The 25,783-nt window shown below is 35.1% G+C and overlaps 1 long non-coding RNA gene across 1 annotated transcript; it reads right to left on the bottom strand.

Annotated features, from left to right (window-relative positions):
* Positions 1 to 18,478: 18,478 nt before the first annotated feature.
* LOC120560859 lies at positions 18,479 to 24,539 on the bottom strand. The gene is made up of 2 exons (XR_005639526.1): positions 23,912 to 24,539; positions 18,479 to 21,503 (listed from the first exon to the last, which is right to left on the bottom strand). It is a non-coding gene; the product is annotated as an uncharacterized LOC120560859 (long non-coding RNA).
* Between the last annotated feature and the right edge of the window lie 1,244 nt (positions 24,540 to 25,783).

The raw sequence follows: 25,783 nt of genomic DNA, 5'->3' as shown, positions 1-25,783 counted from the left end.
AAACCCCAAGGTACTTGAACTCCTTCACTTGGGGTAAGGACTCATTCCCTACCCGGAGAAGGCATTCCACCGGTTTCCTGCTGAGAACCATGGCCTCCGATTTAGAGGTGCTGATCCTCATCCCAACCGCTTCACACTCGGCTGCGAACCGATCCAGTGAGTGCTGAAGGTCGCGAGCCGATGATGTCATCACGGACCACATCATCTGCAAAAAGCAGCGATGAGATCCCCAGCCCACCGAACCGCAACCCCTCCCCACCCGATTCGCACCGATATCCTGTCCATAAATATTACAAACAGGATTGGTGACAAAGCGGCCAGCCCTGGCGGAGGCCAACCCTCACCTGAAACGAGTCCGACTTACTGCCGAGAACCCGGACACAGCTCTCACTTTGGTCGTTACAGAGATTGGATGGCCCTGAGTAGAGACCCCCTCACCCCATACTCCCGCAGCACCTCCCACAGTATCTCCCGGGGACCCGGTCATAACGCCTTCTCCAAATCCACAAAACACATGAGACCGGTTGGGCATACTCCCCAGGCCCCCTCCAGGATCCTTGCGAGTGAAGAGCTGGTCCGTTGTTCCACGACCAGGACGAAATCCGCATTGTTCCTCTTCAACCTGAGGTTCGACTATCGGCCCGAACCCTCCTTTCCAGCACCTTGGAGTAGACTTTACCAGGGAGGCTGAGAAGTGTGATACCCCTGTAATTGGCACACACCCTCTGGTCCCCCTTTTAAAAGGGGAACCACACCCCAGTCTGCCACTCCTTTGGCACTGTTCCAGACTTCCACGCAATGTTGAAGAGGACGTGTCAACCAGGACAGCCCCTCCACACCCAGAGCCTTGAGCATTTCTGGATGGATCTCATCAATCCCCGGGGCTTTGCCACTGTGGAGTTGTTTGACTACATCAGTGACTTCCGCCCGGGAAATCGACGACAATCCCCGTCATCCTCCAGCTCTGCCTCTAACATAGAGGGCGTATTAGTCGGATTCAGGAGTTCCTCAAAATGCTCCTTCCACCGCCCTATTACCTCCTCAGTTGAGGTCAACAGTGTCCCATCCTTACTGTACACAGCTTGGATGGTTCCCCGCTTCCCCCTCCTGAGGTTGGCGAACAGTTTTCCAGAAGCACTTTGGTGCCGACCGAAAGTCCTTCTCCATGTCTTCTCCAAACTTCTCCCACCCCGCTGCTTTGCCTCTTTCACGGCAGAGGCTGCAGCCCTTCGGCCCGCCGGTACCCTGCAACTGCCTCCGGAGTCCTCTGGGATAACATATCCCGGAAAGACTCCTTCTTCAGTCCGGACGGCTTCCCTGAACCCGGTGTCCACCCCCGTGTTTCGTGGGTTACCGCCCCTTAAGGCACCTAAGACCCTAAGACCACAGCTCCTCGGCCGCAGCTTCAGCAATGGAAACTTTGAACATTGTCCACTCTGGTTCAATGCCCCCAGCCTCCACAGGGATGCACGAAAGCTCCGCCCGGAGGTGCGAGTTGAAATCCCGTTGGACAGGGGCCTCCTCCAGACGTTCCCAATTTACCCGCACTACACCGTTTGGGCTTACCAGGTCTGTCCAGAGTCTTCCCCACCCCTGACCCAACTCACCACCAGATGGTGATCGGTTGACAGCTCTGCCCCTCTCTTCACCCGAGTGTCCAAAACATACGGCCTCAGATCAGATGAAACGATTATAAAATCGATCATTGACCTTCGGCCTAGGGTGCTCTGGTACCAGGTACACTTATGAGCATCCCTATGTTCGAACATGGTGTTCGTTATAGACAATCCATGACTAGCACAGAAGTCCAACAACAAACAACCACTCTGGTTTAGATCAGGGAGGCCGTTCCTCCCAATCACGCCTCTCCAGGTGTCTCCATCATTGCCCACGTGTGCGTTGAAGTCCCCCAGCAGAACAATGGATTCCCCCACTGGTGCCCCATGCAGGACTCCACTCAAGGTCTCCAAGAAGGCCGAATACTCCGAACTCCTGTTTGGTGCATATGCACAAACAACAGTCAGAGTTTTCCCCCCCACAACCCGCCGGCGTAGGGGAGGCGACCCTCTGTCCACCGGGGTAAACTCCACGCAGCGGCGCTCAGCCGGGGGGCTTGTTAGTATCCCCACACCCGCCCGGCGCCGCACACCCTGAGCAACTCCGAGGAGAAAAGAGTCCAACTCCTATCCAGGAGTACAGTTCCAGAACCGAGACTGTGCGTGAGGTAAGCCCCACCAGATCTAACCGGTAGCGCTCCACCTCCCGCACCAGTTCCGGCTCCTTCCCCACAGAGAGGTGACGTTCCACGTCCCCAGAGCCAGTGTCTGCTGCCCGGGTCTGGTCGGCCGAGGGCCCCTGACCTTCACTGCCACCCATGTGGCAGCGCACCCGACCCCAGCGGTTCCTCCCACAGGTGGTGGGCCCATGGGCTGGAGAGATGGGAGCCACGTAGCTTGTTCGGGCTGTGCCCGGCCGGGCTCCGTGGCAAACCCGGCCACCAGGCTCGCCCGACGAGCCCGGCCGTCTGGGCCTGGCTCCAGACGGGGGCCCCGGGCTTCCTCCGGGCAGGGTCACTCCATTTCTACCTTGTTTTTCCATTGGGGTTTTTGAACCATTCTTTGTCTGGCCCCTCACCTGAGACCACTTTGCCTTGGGAGACCCTACCAGGACACAAAGCTCCAGACAACACGCCCTCAGGTTCACAGAGACACACAAACCTCTCCACCACGATAAGGTGATGGTTCACGGAGAAGTATAAAATCTCATAAAAGTCATAGTATAGTATGTCGAAAAAGTCATAGTATAGTATGTCGAAAAATCTCATAAAAGTCATAGTATAGTATGTTGAAAAATCTCATAAAAAGTCATAGTATAGTATGTCGAGAAAAAGTCATAGTATAGAATGTTGAAAAATCTCATAAAAAGTCATAGTATAGTATGTTGAAAAAAGTCATAGTATAGTATGTCAAAAAAAGTCATAGTATTGATTGATTGATTGATTGATTAGACTTTATTGTCCACCTCAGTGGAAATTTGTCTTTGACTTCTCCGACATCAGACGAATGAATGTATAGTATGTCGAAAAAAAGTCATAGTATAGTATGTCCAAAAATCTCATAAAAAGTATAGTATTGTATGTAATCAATGACGAATGAATGTATAGTATGTCGAAAAGTCATAGTATAGTATGTCGAAAAATCTCATAAAAAGTCTTAGTATAGCATGTCGAAAAAGTCATAGTATAGTATGTCGGAAAATCATCTCATAAAAGTCATAGTATAGTATGTTGAAAAATCTCATAAAAAGTCATAGTATAGTATGTCGAAAAAAGTCATAGTATAGTATGTCGAAAAATCTCATAAAAAGTCATAGTATTGTATGTCATCAATGACGCATGATATAGTATAGTATGTCGAAAGTCATAGTATAGTATGTCGAAAAATCTCATAAAAAAGTCTTAGTATAGCATGTTCCGAAAAAAAAGTCATAGTATAGTATGTCGAAAAATCTCATAAAAAGTCATAGTATAGTATGTTGAAAAATCTCATAAAAAGTCATAGTATAGTATGTCGAAAAAAGTCATAGTATAGTATGTCTAAAATTCTCATAAAAAGTCATAGTATAGTATGTTGAAAAATCTCTAAAAAGTCATAGTATAGTAATGGGAAAAAAAGTCATAGTATAGAATGTTCAAAAATCTCATAAAAAGTCATAGTATAGTATGTCGAAAAAAGTCATAGTTAGTATGGCGTCGAAAATCATAAAAAGTCATAGTATAGTATGTTGAAAAATCTCATAAAAAGTCATAGTATAGTATGTCGAAAAAAGTCATAGTATAGTATGTCGAAAAATCTCATAAAAAGTCATAGTATAGTATGTTGAAAAATCTCATAAAAAGTCATAGTATAGTATGTCGAAAAGTCATAGTATAGAATGTTGAAAAATCTCATAAAAAGTCATAGTATAGTATGTTGAAAAAAAGTCATAGTATAGTATGTTGAAAAAAGTCATAGAATAGTATGTCAAAAATCTCATAAAAAGTCATAATATAGTATGTTGAAAAAAAGTCACAAAAAGTCATAGTATAGTATGTCAGAAAATCCTTAAAAAAAGTCATAGTATAGCATGTCGAAAAAAGTCAAAAAAGTCATAGTATAGCATGTCAGAAAATCTCATAAAAAAGTCATGAGTATAGCATGTGAAAAAAAAAGTCAAAAAGTCATAGTATAGTATGTTCGAAAATCTCATAAAAAGTCTTAGTATAGCATGTCGAAAAAAGTGTCATAGTATAGTATGTCGAAAAATCTCATAAAAAGTCATAGTATAGTATGTTGAAAAATCTCATAAAAAAGTCATAGTATAGTATGCGAAAAAAAGTCATAGTATAGTATGTTCGAAAATCTATAAAAAAGTCATAGTATAGTATGTTGAAAAATCTCATAAAAAGTCATAGTATAGTATGTCGAAAAAAAGTCATAGTATAGAATGTTGAAAAATCTCATAAAAAGGTCATAGTATAGTATGTTGAAAAAAGTCAAAAAAGTCATAGTATAGTATGTCAAAAAAAGTCATAGTATTGATTGATTGATTGATTGATTAGACTTTATTGTCCACCTCAGTGGAAATTTGTCTTTGACTTCTCCGACATCAATGGCGAATGAATGTATAGTATGTGAAAAAAGTCATAGTATAGTATGTCCAAAAATCTCATAAAAGAGTCATAGTATTGTATGTCATCAATGGACGAATGAATGTATAGTATGTCGAAAAGTCATAGTATAGTATGTCGAAAAAACGTCATAGTATAGTATGTTGAAAAATCTCATAAAAATTGCATAGTATAGTATGTTGAAAAATCTCATAAAAAAGTCATAGTATAGTATGTCCGAAAAAAAGTCATAGTATAGTATGTCGAAAAATCTCATAAAAAGTCATAGTATAGTATATTGAAAAAATCTCATAAAAAAGGTCATAGTATAGTATGTCGAAAAATCTCATAAAAAGTCATACTATAGTATGTTGAAAAAAAGTCATAGTATAGTATGTTGAAAAAAGTCGATAATAGTATGTCAAAAATCTCATAAAAAGTCATAATATTGTATGTTGAAAAAAGTCACAAAAAAGTCATAGTATAGTATGTCACAAAATCTCATAAAAAAGTCATAGTATAGTATGTCGAAAAAAAGTCAAAAAGTAATATAGTATGTCGAAAAAAAGTCAAAAAAGTCATAGTATAGTATGTCGAAAAATCTCATAAAAAATCATAGTATAGCATGTCGAAAAAAAGTCATAGTATAGTATGTCAAAAAATCTCCTAAAAAAGTCATAGTATAGCATGTCGAAAAAAGTCATAGTATAGTATGTCGAAAAATCTCATAAAAAGTTATAGTATAGTATGTTGAAAAATCTCATAAAAAGTTATAGTATAGTATGTTGAAAAATCTCATAAAAAGTCATAGTATATGTATGTCGAAAAAAGTCATAGTATAGGTATGTTTAATAAAAAGTCATAGTATAGTATGTTAAAAAAGTCATAGTATAGTATGTTGAAAAATCTCATAAAAAAGTCATAGTATAGTATGTCAAAAAAGTCATAGTATAGTATGTTGAAAAAAGTCATAGTATTGATTGATTGATTGATTGATTGATTGATTGATTGATTGATTTGACTTTATTGTCCAACCTCAGTGGAAATTTGTCTTTGACTTCTCCGACATCAATGACGAATGAATGTATAGTATGTCGAAAAAGTCATAGTATAGTATGTCGAAAAATCTCATAAAAAAGTCATAGTATAGCATGTCGAAAAAAAGTCATAGTATAGTATGTCGAAAAGTCATAGTATAGTATGTCGAAAAGTCATAGTATAGTATGATAGAAAAACGTCATAGTATAGTATGTTGAAAAATCTCATAAAAAGTCATAGTATAGTATGTCGAAAAAAGTCATAGTATGGTATGTTGAAAAAAGTCATAGAATAGTAAGTTCAAAATCCTCATAAAAAGTCATAGTATAGTATGTCGAAAAAAGTCAAAAAAGTCATAGTATAGTATGTCAGAAAATCTCATAAAAAGTCATAGTATAGTATGTCGAAAAAAGTCACAAAAAAGTCATAGTATAGTATGTCAGAAAATTTCATAAAAAAGTCATAGTATAGTATGTCGAAAAAAGTCACAAAAAGTCATAGTATAGTATTTCAAAAAATCTCATAAAAAAGTCATAGTATAGCATGTCGAAAAAAGTCAAAAAAGTCATAGTATAGTATGTCGAAAAAAGTCAAAAAAGTCATAGTATAGTATGTCAGAAAATCTCATAAAAAAGTCATAGTATAGTATGTCGAAAAAAGTCAAAAAAGTCATAGTATAGTATGTCAAAAAAAGTCATAGTATTGATTGATTGATTGATTTATTGATTGATTGATTGATTGATTTGACTTTATTGTCCACCTCAGTGGAAATTTGTCTTTGACTTCTCCGACATCAATGACGAATGAATGTATAGTATGTCGAAAAAGTCAATAGTATAGTATGTCGAAAAAGTCATAGTATAGTATGTCAGAAAATCTCATAAAAAGTCATAGTATAGTATGTCGAAAAAAGTCACAAAAGTATAGTATGTCGGAAAATCTCATAAAAAAGTCATAGTATAGTATGTCGAAAAAAAGTCACAAAAAGTCATAGTATAGTATGTCAAAAAATCTCATAAAAAGTCATAGTATAGCATGTCGAAAAAAGTCAAAAAAGTCATAGTATAGTATGTCAAAAAAAGTCAAAAAGTCATAGTATAGTATGTCGAGAAAATCTCATAAAAAAGTCATAGTATAGTATGTCGGAAAAAGTCAAAAAGTCATAGTATAGTATGTCAAAAAAAGTCATAGGTATTGATTGATTGATTGATTTGACTTTATTGTCCAACCTCAGTGGAATTTGTCTTTGACTTCTCCGACATCAATGACGAATGAATGTATAGTATGTCGAAAAAGTCATAGTATAGTATGTCGAAAAAGTCATAGTATAGTATGTCGAAAAATCATAAAAAAGTCATAGTATAGTATGTCGAAAAATCTCATAAAAGGTCATAGTATTGTATGTCATCAATGACGAATGAATGTATAGTATGTTGGAAAAAGTCATAGTATAGTATGTCGAAAAATCTCATAAAAAGTCATAGTATTGTATGTCATCAATGACGAATGAATGTATAGTATGTCGAAAAAGTCATAGTATAGTATGTCGAAAAATCTCATAAAAAGTCTTAGTATAGCATGTCGGAAAAAAGTCATAGTATAGTATGTCGAAAAATCTCATAAAAAGTCATAGTATAGTATGTTGAAAAATCTCATAAAAAGAAAGTATGCAAAAAAGTCATAGTATAGTATGTCGAAATCTCATAAAAAGTCATAGTATTGTATGTCATCAATGACGAATGAATGTATAGTATGTCGAAAAGTCATAGTATAGTATGTGAAAAATCATAAAAAAGTCTTAGTATAGCATGTCGAAAAAAAGTCATAGTATAGTATGTCGAAAAATCTCATAAAAAGACATAGTATAGTATGTTGAAAAAATCTCATAAAAAGTCATAGTATAGTATGTCGAAAAAAGTCATAGTATAGTATGTCGAAAAAAAGTCATAGTATAGTATGTTGAAAAATGTCATAAAAAAGTCATAGTATAGTATGTCGAAAAAAGTCATAGTATAGTATGTCGAAAAATGTCATAAAAAAGTCATAGTATAGTATGTCGAAAAAAAGTCATAGTATAGTATGTCGAAAAAAAGTCATAGTATAGTATGTCGAAAAAAGACAAAAAAAGTCATAGTACAGTGTGTCGAAAAAAAGTCATAGTATAGTATGTCGAAAAATGTCATAAGAAAGTCATAGTATAGTATGTTGAAAAAAAGTCATAGTATAGTATGTCGAAAAAAGTCATAGTATAGAATGTTGAAAAATCCCATAAAAAGTCATAGTATAGTATGTTGAAAAAAAGTCATAGTATAGTATGTTGAAAAAAGTCATAGAATAGTATGTCAAAAATCCTCATAAAAAGTCATAATATAGTATGTTGAAAAAAAGTCACAAAAAGTCATAGTATAGTATGTCAGAAAAACCTCATAAAAAAGTCATAGTATAGCATGTCGAAAAAAGTCAAAAAAGTCATAGTATAGCATGTCAGAAAATCTCATAAAAAAGTCATAGTATAGCATGTGTCAAAAAAAGTCAAAAAGTCATAGTATAGTATGTCGAAAATCTCATAAAAAGTCTTAGTATAGTATGTCGGAAAAAAGTCATAGTATAGTATGTCGAAAATCTCATAAAAAGTCATAGTATAGTATGTTGAAAAATCTCATAAAAAGTCATAGTATAGTATGTCGAAAAAAGTCATAGTATAGTATGTTGAAAAATCTCATAAAAAGTCATAGTATAGTATGTTGAAAAATCTCATAAAAAGTCATAGTATAGTATGTCGAAAAAAGTCATAGTATAGAATGTTGAAAAATCTCATAAAAAGTCATAGTATAGTATGTTGAAAAAAGTCAAAAAAGTCATAGTATAGTATGTCAAAAAAAGTCATAGTATTGATTGATTGATTGATTGATTGATTTGACTTTATTGTCCACCTCAGTGGAAATTTGTCTTTGACTTCTCCGACATCAATGACGAATGAATGTATAGTATGTCGAAAAAGTCATAGTATAGTATGTCGAAAAAAGTCATAAAAAGTCATAGTATTGTATGTCATCAATGACGAATGAATGTATAGTATGTTGAAAAGTCATAGTATAGTATGTCGAAAACGTCATAGTATAGTATGTTGAAAAATCTCATAAAAAGTCATAGTATAGTATGTTGAAAAACTCCCATAAAAAGTCATAGTATAGTATGTCAAAAAAAGTCATAGTATAGTATGTCGAAAAAACTCATAAAAAAGTCATAGTATAGTATATTGAAAAATCCCATAAAAAGTCATAGTATAGTATGTCGAAAAATCTCATAAAAAGTCATACTATAGTATGTTGAAAAAAGTCATAGTATAGTATGTTGAAAAAAGTCATAGAATAGTATGTCAAAAATCTCATAAAAAGTCATAATATTGTATGTGGGAAAAAAGTCACAAAAAGTCATAGTATAGTATGTCGAAAAAAATCACATCAAAAAAGTCATAGTATAGTATGTCGAAAAAAAGACATAGTATAGCATGTCGAAAAAAAATCAAAAAAGTCATAGTATAGTATGTCGGAAAAAAATTATAAAAAGTCATAGTATAGTATGTCAAAAAAGTCATAGTATAGCATGTTTCAAAAAATTATAAAAAAGTCATAGTATAGCATGTCGAAAAAAAGTCATAGTATAGTATGTCGAAAAAAATCATAAAAAAAGTCATAGTATAGTATGTCGAAAAATCTCATAAAAAAGTATAGTATGTTGAAAAAACCTCATAAAAAGTCATAGTATAGTATGTCGAAAAAAGTCATAGTATAGTATGTTGAAAAACCTCATAAAAAGTCATAGTATAGTATGTTAAAAAGTCATAGTATAGTATGTTGAAAAATCTTTCATAAAAAAGTCATAGTATAGTATGTCAAAAAGTCATAGTATAGTATGTTGAAAAAAGTCATAGTATTGATTGATTGATTGATTGATTGATTGATTGATTGATTGATTTGACTTTATTGTCCACCTCAGTGGAATTTGTTCTTGACTTCCCGACATCAATGACGAATGAATGTATAGTATGTCGAAAAAGTCATAGTATAGTATGTCGAAAAACCTCATAAAAAGGTCAGTATAGCATGTCGAAAAAAGTCATAGTATAGTATGTCGAAAAGTCATAGTATAGTATGTCGAAAAGTCATAGTATAGTATGATAGAAAAACGTCATAGTATAGTATGTTGAAAAATCTCATAAAAAGTCATAGTATAGTATGTCGAAAAAAGTCATAGTATAGTATGTTGAAAAAAGTCAGTATGGTATGTTGAAAAAAGTCATAGAATAGTAAGTTCAAAAATCTCATAAAAAGTCATAGTATAGTATGTCGAAAAAAAGTCATAGTATAGTATGTCGAAAAATTCATAAAAAGTCATAGTATAGTATGTTGAAAAAACCTCATAAAAAAGTCATAGTATAGTATGTCGAAAAAAGTCATAGTATAGTATGTCGAAAAACTCACAAAAAAGTCATAGTATAGTATGTTGAAAAATCTCATAAAAAGTCATAGTATAGTATGTCGAAAAAAAGTCATAGTATAGAATGTTCAAAAATCTCATAAAAAGTCATAGTATAGTATGTCGAAAAAAGTCATAGTATAGTATGTCGAAAAATCTCATAAAAAGTCATAGTATAGTATGTTAAAAAATCTCATAAAAAGTCATAGTATAGTATGTCAAAAAAGTCATAGTATAGTATGTCGAAAAACTCATAAAAAGTCATAGTATAGTATATTGAAAAATCTCATAAAAAGTCATAGTATAGTATGTCGAAAAAAGTCATAGTATAGAATGTTGAAAAATCTCATAAAAAAGTCATAGTATAGTATGTTGAAAAAAGTCATAGTATAGTATGTTGAAAAAAGTCATAGAATAGTATGTCAAAAATCCTCATAAAAAGTCATAATATAGTATGTTGAAAAAAGTCACAAAAAAGTCATAGTATAGTATGTCAGGAAAATCTCATAAAAAAGTCATAGTATAGCATGTCGAAAAAAAGTCAAAAAAGTCATAGTATAGTATGTCAGAAAATCTCATAAAAAAGTCATAGTATAGCATGTCGAAAAAAAAGTCAAAAAAGTCATAGTATAGTATGTCGAAAAATCTCATAAAAAGTCTTAGTATAGCATGTCGAAAAAAGTCATAGTATAGTGTATGTCGAAAAATCTCATAAAAAGTCATAGTATAGTATGTTGAAAAATCTCATAAAAAAGTCATAGTATAGTATGTCGAAAAAAGTCATAGTATAGTATGTTGAAAAATCTCATTAAAAAAGTCATAGTATAGTATGTCGAAAAAAGTCAAAAAAGTCATAGTATAGTATGTCAAAAAAGTCATAGTATTGATTGATTGATTGATTGATTGATTGATTGATTGATTGATTGATTTGACTTTATTGTCCACCCCAGTGGAAATTGTCTTTGACTTCTCCGACATCAATGACGAATGAATGTATAGTATGTCGAAAAAGTCATAGTATAGTATGTCGAAAAAAGTCATAGTATAGTATGTCGAAAAAACTCATAAAAAAGTCATAGTATAGTATGTCGAAAAAAGTCAAAAAAGTCATAGTATAGTATGTCAGAAAATCTCATAAAAAAGTCATAGTATAGTATGTCGAAAAAAGTCAGAAAATTATAGTATGTCGGAAAATCTCATAAAAAAAGTCATAGTATAGTATGTCGAAAAAAAGTCACAAAAAGTCATAGTATAGTATGTCAAAAATCTCATAAAAAAAGTCATAGTATAGCATGTCGAAAAAAAGTCAAAAAAGTCATAGTATAGTATGTCGAAAAAAGTCAAAAAAGTCATAGTATAGTATGTCAGAAAATCTCATAAAAAAGTCATAGTATAGCATGTCGGAAAAAAAGTCAAAAAAGTCATAGTATAGTATGTCGAAAAAAAGTCAAAAAAGTCATAGTATAGTATGTCAGAAAATCTCATAAAAAAGTCATAGTATAGTATGTCAAAAAAAGTCATAGTATTGATTGATTGATTGATTGATTGATTGATTGATTGATTGATTGATTGATTGATTTGACTTTATTGTCCACCCGTGTGGAATTTGTCTTTGACTTCTCCGACATCAATGACCGAATGAATGTATAGTATGTCGAAAAAGTCATAGTATAGTATGTCGAAAAATCTCATAAAAAGTCATAGTATTGTATGTCATCAATGACGAATGAATGTATAGTATGTCGAAAAGTCATAGTATAGTATGTCAGAAAATCTCATAAAAAAAGTCATAGTATAGCATGTCGAAAAAAGTCAAAAAAGTCATAGTATAGTATGTCAGAAAATCTATAACTCTAAAAAAGTCATAGTATAGCATGTCGAAAAAAGTCAAAAAGTCATAGTATAGTATGTCGAAAAATCTCATAAAAAGTCTTAGTATAGCATGTCGAAAAAAGTCATAGTATAGTATGTCGAAAAATCTCATAAAAAGTCATAGTATAGTATGTTGAAAAATCTCATAAAAAGTCATAGTATAGTATGTCGAAAAAAGTCATAGTATAGTATGTTGAAAAAACTCATAAAAAGTCATAGTATAGTATGTCGAAAAAAGTCATAGTATAGTATGTTGAAAAAAGTCATAGAATAGTATGTCAAAAATCTCATAAAAAGTCATAATATAGTATGTTGAAAAAAGTCACAAAAATTCATAGTATAGTATGTCAAAAAATCTCATAAAAAAGTCATAGTATAGTATGTCAAAAAAGTCAAAAAAGTCATAGTATAGTATGTCGAAAAATCTCATAAAAAAGTCATAGTATAGCATGTCGAAAAAAGTCATAGTATAGTATGTCGAAAAATCTCATAAAAAAGTCATAGTATAGCATGTCGAAAAAAGTCATAGTATAGTATGTCGAAAAATCTCATAAAAAGTCATAGTATAGTATGTTGAAAAATCTCATAAAAAGTCATAGTATAGTATGTCGAAAAAAGTCATAGTATAGTATGTCGAAAAAATCCCATAAAAAGTCATAGTATAGTATGTCGAAAAAAGTCATAAAAAGTCATAGTATTGTATGTCATCAATGACGAATGAATGTATAGTATGTTGAAAAGTCATAGTATAGTATGTCGAAAAATCTCATAAAAAAGTCATAGTATAGCATGTCGAAAAAAGTCATAGTATAGTATGTCGAAAAGTCATAGTATAGTATGTCGAAAAGTCATAGTATAGTATGTCGAAAAGTCATAGTATAGTATGTTGAAAAATCTCATAAAAAGTCATAGTATAGTATGTTGAAAAAAGTCATAGTATGGTATGTTGAAAAAAGTCATAGAATAGTAAGTTCAAAAAATCTCATAAAAAGTCATAGTATAGTATGTCGAAAAAAGTCAAAAAGTCATAGTATAGTATGTCAAAAAAGTCATAGTATTGATTGATTGATTGATTGATTAGACTTTATTGTCCACCTCAGTGTAATTTGTCTTTGACTTCTCCGACATCAATGACGAATGAATGTATAGTATGTCGAAAAAAAGTCATAGTATAGTATGTCGAAAAATCTCATAAAAAGTCATAGTATTGTATGTCATCAATGACGAATGAATGTATAGTATGTCGAAAAGTCATAGTATAGTATGTCGAAAAATCTCATAAAAAGTCTTAGTATAGCATGTCGAAAAAAAGTCATAGTATAGTATGTCGAAAAATCTCATAAAAAGTCATAGTATAGTATGTTGAAAAATCTCATAAAAAGTCATAGTATAGTATGTCGAAAAAAGTCATAGTATAGTATGTCTAAAAATCTCATAAAAAGTCATAGTATAGTATGTTGAAAAATCTCATAAATAGTCATAGTATAGTATGTCGAAAAAAGTCATAGTATAGAATGTTCAAAAATCTCATAAAAAAGTCATAGTATAGTATGTCGAAAAAGTCATAGTATAGTATGTCGAAAAATCCCATAAAAAGTCATAGTATAGTATGTTGAAAAACCTCATAAAAAAGTCATAGTATAGTATGTCGAAAAAAGTCATAGTATAGTATGTCGAAAAATGTCATAAAAAGTCATAGTGTAGTATGTTGAAAAATCTCATAAAAAAGTCATAGTATAGTATGTCGAAAAAAAGTCATAGTATAGTATGTTGAAAAATCTCATAAAAAGTCATAGTATAGTATGTTGAAAAAAGTCATAGTATAGTATGTTGAAAAAAGTCATAGAATAGTATGTCAAAAATCTCATAAAAAGTCATAATATAGTATGTTGAAAAAAGTCACAAAAAGTCATAGTATAGTATGTCAAAAAATCTCATAAAAAAGTCATAGTACAGTATGTCGAAAAAAGTCAAAAAAGTCATAGTATAGTATGTCAGAAAATCTCATAAAAAAGTCATAGCATAGCATGTTGAAAAAAGTCAAAAAAGTCATAGTATAGTATGTCAAAAAATCTCATAAAAAGTCTTAGTATAGCATGTCGAAAAAAGTCATAGTATAGTATGTCGAAAAATCTCATAAAAAGTCATAGTATAGTATGTTGAAAAATCTCATAAAAAGTCATAGTATAGTATGTCGAAAAAAGTCATAGTATAGTATGTCGAAAAATCTCATAAAAAGTCATAGTATAGTATGTTGAAAAATCTCATAAAAAGTCATAGTATAGTATGTCGAAAAAAGTCATAGTATAGAATGTTGAAAAATCTCATAAAAAGTCATAGTATAGTATGTTGAAAAAAGTCAAAAAAGTCATAGTATAGTATGTCAAAAAAAGTCATAGTATTGATTGATTGATTGATTGATTGATTTGACTTTATTGTCCACCTCAGTGGAAATTTGTCTTTGACTTCTCCGACATCAATGACGAATGAATGTATAGTATGTCGAAAAAGTCATAGTATAGTATGTCCAAAAATCTCATAAAAAAGTCATAGTATTGTATGTCATCAATGACGAATGAATGTATAGTATGTCGAAAAGTCATAGTATAGTATGTCGAAAAACGTCATAGTATAGTATGTTGAAAAATCTCATAAAAAGTCATAGTATAGTATGTTGAAAAATCTCATAAAAGTGTCATAGTATAGTATGTCGAAAAAATCATAGTATAGTATGTCGAAAATTCTCATAAAAAGTCATAGTATAGTATATTGAAAAATCTCATAAAAAGTCATAGTATAGTATGTCGAAAAATCTCATAAAAAGTCATACTATAGTATGTTGAAAAAAGTCATAGTATAGTATGTTGAAAAAAAGTCATAGAATAGTATGTCAAAAATCTCATAAAAAGTCATAATATTGTATGTTGAAAAAAAGTCACAAAAAGTCATAGTATAGTATGTCACAAAATCTCATAAAAAAGTCATAGTATAGTATGGAAAAAAAGTCAAAAAGTCATAGTATAGCATGTCGAAAAAAGTCAAAAAAGTCATAGTATAGTATGTCGAAAAATCTCATAAAAAGTCATAGTATAGCATGTCGAAAAAAGTCATAGTATAGTATGTCGAAAAATCTCATAAAAAAGTCATAGTATAGCATGTCGAAAAAAGTCATAGTATAGTATGTCGAAAAATCTCATAAAAAGTTATAGTATAGTATGTTGAAAAATCTCATAAAAAGTCATAGTATAGTATGTCGAAAAATCTCATAAAAAGTCATAGTATAGTATTATTAAAAAAGTCATAGTATAGTATGTTGAAAAATCTCATAAAAAGTCATAGTATAGTATGTCAAAAAATAAGTAGTATAGTATGTTGAAAAAAAGTCATAGTATTGATTGATTGATTGATTGATTGATTGATTGATTGATTTGACTTTATTGTCCACCTCAGTGGAAATTTGTCTTTGACTTCTCCGACATCAATGACGAATGAATGTATAGTATGTCGAAAAAGTCATAGTATAGCATGTCGAAAAATCTCTAAAAAAAGTCATAGTATAGCATGTCGAAAAAAAGTCATAGTATAGTATGTCGAAAAGTCATAGTATAGTATGTCGAAAAGTCATAGTATAGTATGATAGAAAAACGTCATAGTATAGTATGTTGAAAAATCTCATAAAAAGTCATAGTATAGTATGTCGAAAAAAGTCATAGTATAGTATGTTGAAAAAAAGTCATAGAATAGTAAGTTCAAATATCTCATAAAAGTCATAGTATAGTATAGTCGAAAATCATAGTATAGTATGTCGAAAAGTCATAAAAAGTCATAGTATAGTATGTTGAAAAACTCCTTAAAAAGTCATAGTATAGTATGTCGAAAAAGTCATAGTATAGTATGTCGAAAATCTCATAAAAAGTCATAGTATAGTATGTTGAAAAATCTCATAAAAAGTCATAGTATAGTATGTTGAAAAAAAAGTCATAGTATAGTATGTTGAAAAAAGTCATAGAATAGTATGTCAAAAATGTCATAAAAAGTCATAGTATAGTATGTTCAAAAAAGTCATAGAATAGTATGTTGAAAAATCTCATAAAAAGTCATAGTATATGTTGAAAAATCTCATAAAAAGTCATAGTATAGTATGTCGAAAAATCTCATAAAAAGTCATAGTATAGTATGTCGAAAAAAGTCATAGTATAGTATGTCGAAAAAAGTCATAGTATAGTATGTCGAAAGAAGATCAACAATTGACTTCAAATATATCCCTAGCACTTCCCAACATCATGTTCCCCAACTGGTCATCTATGAATCCACACATTCCACTCAAAACTGATTTTTGTTTGTGTATTTCATGCAAGGCATTCAATCTTCTCTATATAGCACCATTCAGACACAAAGCAATTCAAAGTGCTTTACAAGGGTGAAAAATACACTAAAAATAGAACTCTAAAATTATTATTAAAATGACAAGTAAAAGACAAAAAAATGTCTACAGAGATGGACCTTACCATACTATGACCTTTCATTTTATAAACTGTACTGTACTTCAGTTATAGTTATACTACAGTTGTTAGCTGACTGGTTGGGCAGTCTGAGGTTGTCTTGATTCCCATCAAGAGTTAACTATATTTGAAGTCAGATGTCCAAGGTATAGTCATACCTTACCAAGTATGACTTTTTTCAACACACGATACTATGACTTTTTATGATTGTTTGGACATACTATACTATGACGTTTTTATAACTTTTTTGGACATACTATAATATGACTTTTTTGACTTTTTGGACATACTATACTATGACTTTTTTCAACATAGTATACTATGACTTTTTATGATTTTTTGGACATACTATACTATGACATTTTTATAACTTTTTTCGACATACTATATTATGACTTTTTTGGACTTTTTTTCGACATACTATAATGACTTTTTAATGATTTTTTCGACATGCTATACTATGAATATTTTGATTTTTTTTCTACATACTATGCTTTTTACTCTTTCCGTCATTGTTATAGTCTAGTTCAGTTGTTAGATGATTGGCTGGAGAACATGAGGGTGGGGGTATGACTCCCATCAAGAGCAGGAGATATATTTGAAGTCAAATGTCCAGAGGAAATCATATAATGTAATGCTTTTCTTTCTATATACTAAACTATGACTTTTTTATGATTTTTTCGACATACTATACTTTGACTTTTGCATGACTTTTTTCAACATACTATACTATGACTTTTTTGTACTTTTTTCGACATACTATACTATGACTTTTTGTACTTTTTCGACATACTATACTATGACTTTTTGTACTTTTTCGACATACTATACTATGACTTTTTCGACATTCGATACTATGAACACTTTTTTATGTTTTACTTTTTATGATTTTTTCGACATACTATACTACGTCTTTTTTATGATTTTTTCGACATACTATACTTTGACTTTTGCATGACTTTTTTCAACATACTATACTATGACTTTTTTGTACTTTTTTCGACATACTATACTATGACTTTTTAGATTTTATTTCTACATACTATGCTATGACTTTTTATGATTTTTTGGACATACTATACTATGACTTTTTTGGACATACTATACTATGACGTTTTTATAACGTTTTTCGACATACTATACTATGACTTTTTTGAGATTTTTTTGACATGCTATACTATGACTTTTTTATGATTTCTTTGACATACTACAGTATACTATGACTTTTTAATGTCTTCTTTAGACATACTGAAATATGACTTTTTACTCTCATGTCTATGTTATAGTCTAGCTCAGTTGTTAGATGATGGGCTGGGAAACATGAGGTTGGGGGTATGATTCCCATCAAGAGCTGGTGATATATTTGAAGTCAATTGTCCAGAGGAAGTAGTATAATGCTATGGTACTCCTTCTATATACTAAACTATGACTTCTGTATGATTTTTTTCGACATACTATAATATGACTTTTTTTTGACATACTATACTGACTTTTTTTGACATACTATACTATGACTTTTTATGAGATTTTTCAACATACTATACTATGACTTTTTTGACATACTATACTATGACTTTTTAATGATTTTTTTTCAACATACTATGCTATGACTTTTTTGACATACTATACTATGACTTTTTAATGATTTTTTTTTCGACATACTATACTATGACTTTTTAATGATGGCCCTCCTGGAGTTGGCATAGAAATGAAATACCTTGTAATTCCCTGGCTTGGTTCAGAAAACATGTTCCTGGACACAACTCTGCTGTTCCCTCTGCTATAAGAAATCTTATATACAGTATTGGACTGTAGGTTGCAATTTGTTATTTAAATAAATGAGAAAAGCGACAATACAATAAAAAAACATATTTTATTTATATGTCTATTACAAAAGTTGTAATGATAAAGTGATGTATGAATGCACAAAAATAGTTAGTAGTGTACATTGAGTTTATTTTTCTTTACATGCATTATTCTTCCACACAGTCTTTTGTTTTAGAGGTATGAAAGTGTAATTGTGGATACATTTGGCTAAAACTGCTCTAATATATATATATATATATATATATATATATATAATCTGCATTGATATGTGAAATTATTGTATGAGAACATACACACACACGCTCTCTCTCTCACACACACACACACACACACACACACACACACACACAGTTGTGCTCTCTGTCTCGCTCTCTGTCACACACACACACGCACACACACACACACACACGCACACACACACACACATTTCGACTCTTAGAAACTTAATTCTGTTAGTACATTCAATAAGTGATGCGACTCCTCAAAATCAGGGTGCTTCCCTAATTCTGACACTTAGCACACAGTTAGTGATTTTAGTTAGTTATTGTTAGGTTATTAGTTTATTAGTGGGTTAGTTTGTTAGTTTGCAGAGAGCTAATACAAGCTCTTTGGTTAGTACTTTAACTTTAGATGTTAGTAGCTTGTGGAAAGAACAAAACGTGCCTGTTTATGAGGACCTAGTTCCCTTCGCTAAAAAGCATCCAGTCATGGAACAGCAAGATATTTTGGATAAAAGCTTCCATGTCACCACTTGTACCACGAGGCATGCTTTGATTTAATCAAAGATGAACAAAGAGACTGGATCATTGCATTACAGACGTCCGGATGTTTCAGTCAGAAAGAACACAGATGTTAGTAAGAGCGCCCTTCACAGCCTCCCCGCTGTTAGTATCCACACCATGAGGAGTTAGTGGAGCTGCGGTTATGCTTGGCGTGTGGTGACAACAACAAGCCAGGCACTCACCTGCGAGGGTTGACCACACAGCGCGCAGGCAGAGACACGCAGACATGACGCTCTCTCAAGATGGGAATTTGGGCCTGTGAAGTGGGACACAGTGCGGCGGTACCGTTTGGGATCAGATCAGAATCGCCTTCGGGAGGATTCTTCTAAAGTGTGTGGTCAACCCAGCTGTTCCTGCTCCTCCCTTCCATCTAGTGGTTAATAACATTTCCCTTCCCAAGTCCTGAAACCCTTCTCCACGTGCTCACTTTGACACTTTTTATTGATTTTTTTTTTAGGGTTCAACATTAAGGGTTGCCCGACGGCCTGGGGCAAGTAAAACGCCAAATTTCTTTTCACTTGCCCGACCGGACACGTGACATCAAACCTTAACGTTGAACCCTGTTAATCCATCTGCGTTTGTGATTTCTAGCAGAAGGATTGCAGGATCATGAGAGAGGAGTGTGTGTGTGTCAGACTGCGGGGGCATCAAATAAAGCAGAGGGTTAGTCGGGGGGTTAGATAGATAGAAAAAAAGCCAGCCAATGAGCATTCAGAGTACAGGTTAGTAATCATCCCACTGTTAGCAGACATTAGTATTGTTAGATATTAGTCAGATACTGTTAGTAGAATCCAGACCTGGGTTAAAAAAAAAAAAAGAAGCTATTTGCACATAATTATTAGCATTTGCTGTAATTTGCTGAAGTATCAGATGATGGGGCTGTTGGCATCGGGGCAGTTTAATTAGCGCCAGCAGGGATCATTTAGAAAGCCACACACCATTCATTTCCAGCGACATTCTTGTGCTTATCTAAATCGCAAGAGCCCCCACCTAACTGGGACTTCAATGAGGTTGTAACAAATGCTAAGAATCATCTGTAAAAAGTTTTTTTTTTTTTTTTTTCTTTTTTTATCCCCGGTACATCCAGTGCACTAAAAGAAAGAGATTCAGGCATTTGAAAAAGTGTGCAGCGATGACAAAACCATTGAAAAGCAGCTAGAAGCTTCAGGCCTATTACAAATGTGTTTAATCAGACACACACACACACATACACACACACAGGAACAAACACACACACACACACAAATAGAGCACATGCACACAAACGTGCACTTACGCCGACACACACATACACACGCACACACACGCCCACACGCTGCAGTAAAAATACATAGAGTGCGTATTAAAGGTAGTTGGTATCACACACCCAAATGAAGAAGTTTTCAAGACCAAGAACATACTGTGTGAATCACACATTGTCACCACGTGTAAAAACTACTCGTTCTCACACACGTAAGCAGATCTCACAGGCTTTGAATATCAGAGCGTTCCAGTTCTGGATCTGGCCAAGATGCATGCTGGCTTCAGTGAGATGCTAACACACGTTAAAAAACACTACTTTTGAGTGAATTTACATGTCCGATACCAGGGTTTTCCAGACCAGAATAAGGCTTGGACGCTTACACGCTTTGGGCACCACCTAAGCCGAATGAATGTAAAATCAATGTGGGCACTAACTAAATTACTTTTCTATTTAGCAGGCTTTTTGAGTGTTGTTTTTTTATTATCTGCTCTAGCTTTTCCAACGTTTTAGACCCAGATATGGTTACAATAATGGTCTTAAATGATGTGACACTGCATATTGTTTTTGTAACATTTTCTTGAGGGAGGACCCCTAAACCCTCCGCAAAATATGTGCACCCAAGTCCTGTACAAACCCAGGTAAAAGACTGTCTCATACAGGGAGAAGTGGCCAAAGTGTTCGACAGGTCACTGCACACGGCAGCTGGAGAAAACAAGCATGAGGAGGTGTTTGATAGCTGCGGTGTCCGTGTTTCTCATCAGCCAATAGACAAAACGTGAGAGTGGGGGTGGAGGCAGCTATATCAGCAGCCTGTTGCTCACAGCCGGCCGGGAAAACACGCACAGTCGAGAGAAACGGGAAGGAACGTTGCAGCAGATTATTTTGGACTCGAAAAAAAACACCTGAAATACCTTCCTGCTAAATTGGATCTTGCGGACACTGACTACAAAGCAGTGGTGGCGTTCTGAACTCTTCTAAGCCATTTTCGCGGAAGCACACCAGCAGTAGAAGTCGTCTCTCGGCGGGGAAACACCTGGACGGTGATCGTCTTCCTTCTGAAGGCGCAGGACAGCAGTGATGGCGCCGGGCATCCATCACTGCAGGAGCAAGGACTGAGGGAGAAATACAGAAAAGATTTCATGATTAGTATGGTTCCTAGAGACTGACCTCAGCCCCAAAAAACACCCGCATAAGTCGGTTGTTCAAGCAATTGCAACCTACAGTATATTTACGTTCATAGTGGTGGCGCCCTCTAGTGGCCGCACTAATTATGAGGGGAGCAAAGCAGGAAGTAAAGCGACAAAGTATAACCCCTAAATCCGTTTTTATAAAATCCATTTTAACAAAAAGAAATGACAACATTACGGCCCAAATCTTTTTATTTATTTTTCAGCTCCTCTACATGACACTGTCTCTGTGTAACGTAGCGTTTTTCCTGTGTGTCTCTACGACGTGTAACGTTAAGACAGCCAATCAGCAGCATCATTAGATCTTGGTAGAAGCATGCTGTGTGCTGATTGGCCCACTGACGCTGATGAGGTTTACTCCTTTAGGTACTGACATTGGGTATTGAATGATGAGGCATTTTTTTATACTTTAGCAGCAATTTGGTCGGTGCCATTCGGTCCCAGCCCTAGCGCTGCCTTCCGGAGGCGCCGTAGCTGCCGCCACTCAAGATATTGGTTGTGATTCCACCAGCGGAGATGCAGAAGCGTCTCTCTGCTAAAAATACGCAACAGGGGGGTGCCTGAGTAGCTCATCTGGTAGAGCAGGCGCCCATGTTTAGAGGTTTACTCCGCGATGCAGCGGACGCAGGTTCGACTCCAGCCTGTGGCCGTTTGCTGCATGTCATTCCCCCTCTCGCTCCCCTTTCATGTCTTGAGCTGTCCTATATATAATAAAGGCCTAAAATGCCCCCCAAAAAATACGTGCCAGGTCTATTTTCAGGGCATTCAACAGGCCGGGAAGGCAATGGAAGAGCTTGGGCTCAATCGGACAGGCAAAATGCTCCACTACTGCAATCTCCCTGTGTGGTACGACGCATGGCGGACAATGGAACAAAACCGGGTTAGAGCGCCACATTTTCGTGTAGTAGGAGCTCGTTTGGGGTGATGGATGGGTCAAACAACCAAGGCACTTTCACCCAGGAGATTTTTTACTCAAACCATCATCTTTTTCTAAACTTCATTAAGTCGTTTTGGGGCCTAAACCTAACCAAACTGCGAGGTTTCACAACGTTAAAGCGCCAATATTATGCTCATTTTCAGGTTCTTAATTGTATTTTAAGGTTGCACCAGAATAGGTTTACATGGTTTAATTTTCAAAAAACACCATATTGTTGTTGTACTTCACACTGCTGCAGCTCCTCTTTTCACCCTGTGTTCAGGTCTCTGTTTTAGCTACAGAGTGAGACCTCTTTTCTTCTGTACTATCTTTGATTGCACTCGCACTCGCATGCTCAGTAGCTCAGATCGTAGATCATGTCAGCTAGCTCCATAGACAGTAAAAGAAAGGCTGTTTCTCCAACTTCGGTCAGTTCCAAGGCAGGATCAGCTGGGAGACTTCTTCTAAACCAGGGCGCACATGGAAGTAGTTCTTTTGTAGATTAGGGTGAACTAGTGTGTGTTGTAGCAGTGCCTTGCCATTGAGAATGAGGTAGCATGCTAGCGCTAGCATGCTAACGGTTGCGGTTAGCCAGCTCGTTTCGGCTAGTGACGTAGAAAGCCGTGCAGATTTTGACCAGCTCACCCGGAGACTGAAGGCAGGACACATTCAGAAACCGTATCTCACTCAGAACACCATGGATGGATTTTTTTCAAAGTTTGTATGCGTGTGGAAGCACCAGAGACACAAAATAAAAAATGTCATAATATGGGCACTCTAAAGAGGTGTTGAAAACCATGACTGGTCTCTGGTTCAGAGGGTTCGGGTTAGGTAGGGGCGCTACTTTATGAAACGCTCCTCTGGGTCGTATTGGAAGGCAGGAACAAAATGGTAGATATCGTCGTATGGTTTTGGAGGACTTAAATTCCAACACCTTGAACACATTTCCGTTTGCCTCTTTTACAAGACATATTTTTTTGTCCTGGTCTAACAAACATTTTCTTTCCAGGATAATCCTGCGTAATATTTCATCAACAATGCTAAATCTGATTTGGTCTTGGGATCCACTTTCTGGTGGGTTTTTTATCTCCCCTCTCAACCATAATCCCAGAGAAGGATAGCAGCATACGGTGTAAAATATGGCAGTGATTTAACACTCAACTAATCTCCCATGTTCTATCTGCTCCCCGTTTATCTGCACTCTCAGCCAGCACAGAGGCTTAACACACATTCACAGGGGGGGTGGGGGGGGGACACATCCTGTGTGTGGGCAAAAGGCAAGATAAGAGTCCGTAAAAATTGCCTCTGCAGTTTATATTCATCTAGGCCGCTATAACGAGTCACAGTGCAGAGTGTAAAGTGAATATGAGGGGAGTGAAAAGTCCCAGCGGTGTAAATCTACTGACAGATCCTGTACCAGTGTGTGAGGCGGCGCAGCGGGGTGCGATGGCGTCGTGATGGCGCTCCGGAGGTCCAGCCGGCGCGTGCCCTCCCCCCTGTAGCCCGTCTGCTTTCTCATCAGTGGAACTGGAGAGGAACACACAACACAAAGCAGCAGGAAAAAAAAGTGGGGACACAACCCAACCGTCCCTCCCAAGCTCCCCCAGGGATAACTGCTTCTTGGGTTTTATTGTTTCTCCTTAGCGCTGCTTGGTTTGAAGACACATTTCAAACAATGATATACAGCCACTGCTATCAGATATAAGTCCCAGTATCAGATATCTAACTCGGTGGTTCCCAAAGTCCTTGAGGGAGGTTCCAGGGGGTCCACAGCTAAAGGGGCATTATTTATTCTGACTGTGAATCCATCCATGAGTAACACAATGTCGACTGTGTTGTAGCGTTGCAACTAACGATTATTTTCATTTTCGATTAAGCTGGCGGCTTATTTTTTCGATTACTCGTCTATGAAATGTAAGGAAATAGTGGAAAATGTCTATCCCAGTTTCTTAGGGCGTTTTCACACCTACCTCATTTGGTCCGGACTTTCGGACTTTTCAGTTTGATCCGAAACAAAATTACAGGTGTGGTCTCGGTCCGGACCAAACTGAACCATGGTCCGGTTCATTTATAGGTTGAAAGCATTTTTTGGATGGTTCGGACTTTCGGACCAAATACAGGAAGCTCTGGCAGGCTATCATCGGGTTATAAGACCGGGGAAGCTCCTTTAAGGAATAGCTCGGTGCTTAGTGTGTAGGCTACATGAGAGTGTGAGTGACGGTGAATGCGCTCAGAGCAGACAGCTGTCGGCTATCAGAGCAGAGAATACATCAGCGGTTTATTTGTTAAGTAGTAGGTTTCCGTTTGTCTCTGAATAAATGCTCCAGAGAGAAAGTTCCCGTGTCTTGCTTCTCAACATCGCGACAACAAAAAGAGCCGTGGCAGTAGGGGAGAGCAGCAGGCAGTTAAAAAACTCGGACCCAGAGAGAGGATACGAGAGGACGGGGAAGCCTGTCAACAAACCAATCCATTCTAAGTATCTGGATGACGGCAGGACGTAGGTTTGTCACGTAGAGATCTTTAGTGCGCTTGCATAACTGCCGTGTGAAACCAAAACTTGCCGGATCAAATGTATACAATGTAACAAAAACATGAACCTTGGTCCGGACCTTGGTTCGGACTTTCAGGTGTGAAAACGCCCTCAAAGTCCAGGCTGATGTCTCTTTAAATGTCTTGTTTTGTCAGTCCAAAACCCAAAGATATTTGGTTTAATATGATATCTAACAGAAAACAGCAGGAAATGTCCATATCTGTCAAATTTTCAATGTAAAATTACTTTAACGATTAATCGATTATCTAAATAGTTGGTTGTTTATTTTTCTATTGATCGACTAATCAGTTTGTCCACTTATCGTTACAGCTCTATTCTGTTGGTCATGGGTTTTATACATTTTCTGTAATAATACATTTAAAAGCACAAATTCTATCAGATGGGGGACGAAATCCTTTCAGATGGGGGTCTAGTTGTGTCAGTTTACGTGAACTGACTGACTCAGTAAAGCTATTCAATTCTCCATCTGATATTGTGTGCCGTTAAAAGCTATGCTCCATTATTTGAATAAAGCTAATAAACAGCCTGTACACATAACCTGTCCTGCTGCTGCTTCCCATCTGGATGCCGGATCCGACCAGCGACATGTCCACAGCGCTGTAGATGAATCCGGAAACACCGACCCGAGGTTACCTGAAACAATAAAAACATACAGAATAAATGTGTGGAACATTTTACATCTGATCATAAATATCTATAGTTGATGTTACAGTTGATGAGTCACTGTGTTTCTGCATT

Source organism: Perca fluviatilis, chromosome 6 (assembly GCF_010015445.1).
Source record: "Perca fluviatilis chromosome 6, GENO_Pfluv_1.0, whole genome shotgun sequence".
NCBI classification, from domain to species: Eukaryota; Metazoa; Chordata; class Actinopteri; order Perciformes; family Percidae; genus Perca; species Perca fluviatilis.
The sequence above is the reverse complement of the archived record's forward strand: the minus strand, read 5'-3'. Positions and strand labels throughout refer to the sequence as shown.